Consider the following 6000-nt stretch of genomic DNA (forward strand, 5'->3'; position numbering starts at 1 on the left):
GAATATGGGGTTTTTAATAAAAATACTAAAGTGATTATTTCAATTTCCCTCTGTTTCTTCCATTTAAATGCCCCTCATATTCTTGAGTTGATTTTTTTTTCAACCAGATGATATAATCAGGTGATGTATTACAAGATCTTTTTCAAGAAGGGGTCTCTCTGATTAAAAAAACAAATGTCACCAATAACTGAAAGGACATCAGATGACTTGTCCCTTCTAGGGCATTTAAAACGAAAGAGAATGGGTTCCTGTGAAATTTGGGACAAAACACGTTGAAACAGGTGCCAAACAATTCGAAATCGCTTATTTGATATCGAATTAGATGAAAGTCGAGTATGAGTAAGACATATTTAAAATAGTTGTTAAAAAGAACGATGATCTTTAACCTTAAGCATACCATACTTTAAACCACACGTTCGGACAATTAAGGACGATTTTTGAAAAAATGGAAAATTTGAACAAAATCTAGGCCAAAAACCTACAAGAGGAAAGTGAAAGAATGAATCGCCTTTGAGCGATATTGAATTTTGTTAGATATTTGTTAAATTTTTCTTGTTTTACTAAAAGAGAAATTTAGCTAATATTACAAAAATATTCTTGGTAACACTTTAAAACATTCATGAATGTTCCATTTTTAAAGTTTAAATTTCAGAAGAGAGATTTTCAAAGCTGAAAAAAATTAGTTAGCAAATATATAATAATGATTTAGTTTTTTTGCCATATCGGTCAAAAATAATGTCGAACATTACAAGATTTTGAAATTTCATAGACGGATAGAAAGTTAGAAGACATGCAAGATGGTGAAAATTAGTAGATACACCCATAAATCGGACTCTTCATATTGCAATAATGGTCTTCCTTGGAGGTTGAATTATTGGCATAAGATTCTATGCCGGAACGTCATCAACAAGCTGGCAATCTCCTTCCATTTTAAAGTTTTCATTGAATCATAGCAGCAGTTTTAAAATCGTATATAGGGATTACACAAAAATTTATGTTCATTATAAAAAGTTAAAAAGTCGTTTTTGACACAAAATCTTAAAATTTTCAAAGAAAAATCAAATTTTTTTTATTCGATTTAGCAAAGAGTAAGCCGGGCATTTCAGGCAGATTTGACTAAACTTGAATGTTGTATTGGATTTATGAGAAAGCCTGCGTATTTCAAGAAAATCTGCAATATTCGATAATCAAAGTATAAAGCGATACTTATCAGCATTCTCCTGTATGATCTATTGTGAAAGATACACCAATACACCTAAGATGTTCAACATTAATTTTGAATATTTTATAAATTATCCAAAATTATTTGGAAAATTTGACAACTTTGTGATTGTATAAATTTACAAATACTTAGCTCAACTATTCGCTGAGCCGAATATTCGGACTAACGGTTTTTTGGCGGTATTCGGCGCCGAATATTCAGCTAATCGAATAATATTCGATACATCTCCAGTCAATTTTGAAAACGGTCAAAATTTCCAAAAAGGCTGCGAGTTATGTTATGACCTAATTTCTGAGCAAATAGCAAATAATATCACATAACTGATCCTCAAAATTTTTGTTTGTTTTGTGCTTGATGCAATTCAACAAAGGGTCTCGAAAGTGATGATAATCCAAAGCAAAAATATTTTTATCATTAGGTTTATGCCTAACATAGTAATTTTCGAAATACTGAAAGTGTCCATTTTACCCGCTGTGTTTGTCTACCCATATAGGCAAGTTATATCGATGGGCTATTCTGGACATGGATTCGTGTATCAATAATTTGGAAAATCAATCAATTTTCTGAATTGCAATTCGATTGTAATATAAATTCAATTCTGTTCTACACATAGCGCTCAACCTAGTTCCCGGAATCGTTCGATTTAGAGCGTGCATTTATTGACCCACCTCAACTATCTCCCAGATGTGCCGGTCGGCATGAACTATTTTATAATAACAAATATCAGCATTTCATTTCACGGTGCAACCAATCGAACATTTCCGCTTAACTAATAGCCTATATTGACACAATTGAAAACTGTAATAGCTTTTCGAATAAATTTGCTTATTATCCGTTGTTATCACTGGAGCATATCGAATGCCAAGATATCGGAAAGCCCATCGTAAGCCGTAAGTGTGGCAGTAGGTATAAGCCGCAGCCAAAGTCGAAAATGACGCAAATTCAAATGGTATTATCATCCGTAAGGGAGTTCCCGAATTTCATTATCGGAAAAAATAGCGCCCGGGAAAATAGCACTGCTGAGATGACCTAAATTAGACAAAAAGCCATCCCCCATAGCTTGGGCATCATCGAACTTTTATACGGATTGCTGGTTTCCTCACAGGTTTGCAAAGCTGGACCATCATCCGAGAGCACTGGAGTTTGCGGTTGCTAACCGTTTTTTTTTCGTATTAACAAATTTAATTGAAATTCGCCTATGCACTTGTTTCGTGAGCTGCAGAGAACTGAATCGGACTGAGGCGAAGGAGTGCTGAATAAGCCTGCAAACCTGTGTTGAGGAAACATATAAACGTGAATTTAATCCAATCTGGATTGGAATCCATAGCGTGAGATTTCCCATTGAGCTTTGTTCAGCAGAATCGAATGTTATCTTTTTTGTGGAGTTGTTCCTTCGTTCGGCAAGAAAAGCTTGAGGCAGGTACTTGCCTAGTAAAGTTTGCTTTCCAAATGTAAGGCGCGATTTGGGTGAGTCGATTTGCTAATGAGTTAAACGTTGATTACCACCCGGCGGCGGCAACCACGTGTGAGTCGTATCGTAATGGGATGGTACGTTTCCTTGTAGCATATCTTGCTTGCAATTATGGGGTTCTTTTAATTAGCCACTCGAGTGAAGCTGACCGGATTTATGCGGATCATCGTAGGGATTGTAGGCGCGCTGCTGTTACGGAAATAGACGCTCAAGATGATTTTGAAGGTGAGTAAATTAGAAATCGGATAACCACACTCCAGTTTACATTCACAAGGGAAAGAGAGCTGGGGAAAACTAGTAGCTTGTTTGATACTCTTCTTAGCATCTGATCAACCGAAGTTGGATTGATTCTCATGTTAATGAATTATATATTCGCTAAAACTAGTTTAATACAGATTATTTCATTTCAAATTTTTAATGAACATTTTAGTTCATTGTCACGCCTCTATACTGAGGAACTTTAAATTACCGGTGAAAGGAATATCATCTGAATTTAACTCTCCAAAACCTAGTTTTTGTCGCTGAAAAATACGCAGAAGTTTAGTTTTATAATAACAAACAACTTTTGTTCTATGAAAAACTTTATAGATAAGGATTGTTTTTGATATTTTTTTTTTAAATTTCATAACAACAAGGGCTAAGGAACTTGATTTTCAGTGCTTTTTCGGTGGTAGTTTTTATATAGGGGAGAGTGGGGTATCGTGGGCCATGGGGAAACGTGGGCCACTTTTAATATCTCAGATGTGTGTTGAGATAAAAATCTCAAAACAACTGTCATCGTCGTCGCTTTGCGTGAGCATATATTCCTATATGTTGTTGACTGAAATACGCATCATATGCTTCTTTTATTTATCAAGCTAAAAAAAGTTAGAAAAATTTACTTACATAATTAAAAAAACACCCGCTAATTTCATCGATGGGGAACCTAAAGTGCATAACAAAAATATGCTCATACGCTTATGATCTTAGTTTTGTCATGATCTTTCACGTGGAAAAGGAATTTTGGATGAAACATCAATAAGTCACACAAACGCAACCAATTTGCAAATCATAGCTTGTGGGGAATCATGGGCCACACATCTTGAATCACCTATATTTTTATGTTTTTATACACATTCAGAACTTAAAATACGTTTTACCTATCTGCAAAGTTTTCTTATGCCAAATGAAGAGTTATGAAAAATATTTTGTCCATCCTATATAAGAAATTTTGCCAAAACGTTCGCGAGCCAGGTTTTGGAATCTATGCGATCATACACACACACTATTAATTTTTTGGTGTAAATTTATGTCAAATTGGATGCACAAAATTGAAGCATCATTTTTGACATAAAATTACACTAGAAAAAACAGAAACGCTTGAAGCCATAAATTCTGAGATATCAATTTTATGACATTTCCGACACAAGATTATATCATCGATGATGTAAATTTATGTGAAATTGGACGCACAAAAGTAAAGCATCTTTTTCGACATAAATTTAGATCGTTGTAGAAATTACGATACATTGTGTAACTTTCGAACTATTATGGAATTGCAGCGTTGAGAAATGTCATCTTTCGTATCAAAAAACACAGAGGAGGTATCCGTTGTAAAAAAGTTGTATTTCAACAACATTTTTTGTGTAATGCCGAATACGTTTCTGGTAGGAAATCATAACTGTTTATTATCTGATCATTTGTAATTTTTCTTTACGTTTCTATACGTTCGGTTCTAATTCAACTTTCAACAATAAATCTATACCTAATTCTCATTAGCAGATTCGTTCCATGCATACAACAATATGAAAGTTCAAGTTTAGCTAATAAAGATGAGGTCACCACAGTAAAAGTATGTTCAGCTAAACGCCTGAATTTATACACTTAATTATTTTTTTTTTTTTTTTTTTATGGCGTTTAAATAGCTCGGGGAGCTGACGCTGGAAATGAAAATTAGAATAGTTTGGAGAAGAAAATTTAAAGTTTAGAGAAGGCAGCGTAGAATAGTAAGCGATCTTGAGACGTTGGTTAAACCATCAAGCACTTCATTATATCCATGGAATATGGATAAAATACAGTTCAAGATAATAAACCAACCCCTCCCGATACCAGTTGGAGGAAGGACATGGGCGGGTTCGAGACTGGCCTCTACATACTCCCCACGCATCTAACTACATTTAATTTTTGTGTTATTAAAGGAATCATTTTAACTTATCTTATATGTTTTTCCTTCCTTCGTCGTCGTCTGTTGAACGTCTGCTTCGTGTCTCCGCCCCAATTCCACTGGTATGTGTGATGGGTTTCGTGATAGTTGTCTCGGGGTCCAGTCATCATATGACTCCGAATCGTATGCGCAGGGGTATATGAAAATAAAAGAAAGAGAAAAGGAGAGGAAAGAGAAATATAAAGGAAGGAATTAGTTCTTGCATGAAGTAATTGAAGTGTTATTTGCTGTTTTTCCCTAATTTTTTGCCTTTCATTTTCTAAATTTTGAAATTTTTGTTTTTCTTTTTAGAGTTTTTTCCATTTCATTGCTAATCATACTATTTTACCAAAATATGGATGTGAGAGTTTGTTTTGCTTTTTGGAGCAAGCCTATTTCAAACTAATAAAAATTCTAGCTCAAATTAATAGTAGAAGTAAGCTACCTTATTCCTATCACAACATCACAAAATCATGAAAATTTACCAGAATATGGATATAAGAGCACATCTTACCGTACCCTACCTACCTCACATAGTTGAATGTTAAAATCCATCATAATTTACAAAAAATCTACATAGGGGTTCTATTAAAATATACCGCATGCCTATTGTAAAATGCCCGAAATCAGTAATTAGAACTACCTACTCATTGTTATTCTTCAAAACCGTACATTCTTATATATACTTCCATAGATGAATTTCAAACTAAACCGAAAAACGTAAAGATTTGCTAAAAATGAATAATTAAATAAAAAGCAAAAAAACGTCTTACCAAATGAAATATAACATTTTCCAACAACAGCATTCCCATCCAATGAGCCTCTAGTTCTTGTAAAATGCTTGATTTAAGAATAAGCCAACGAAATTCATAAACCGCAAATACACACTTACTAGAGCATTGGGGAGGCGAATACCATAACCTTTACCTAACATCGTAATACTTTTCACACGTTTTCTCTATTTTTAATTCTACAAGACTAAACCATCTAACTACCTAACCAAACGAATTAGATATGCCCTATTGAAAGTATCAACTTTTATTATGGTAAATTGTGATACTTTCACTACCAAATGTTGCGATTGTTCTGCGGAAGGGAGGGCAAGTGTTTCAACTCCCATTCATC

The sequence above is a fragment of the Uranotaenia lowii genome, chromosome 2 (assembly GCF_029784155.1).
Source record: "Uranotaenia lowii strain MFRU-FL chromosome 2, ASM2978415v1, whole genome shotgun sequence".
NCBI classification, from domain to species: Eukaryota; Metazoa; Arthropoda; class Insecta; order Diptera; family Culicidae; genus Uranotaenia; species Uranotaenia lowii.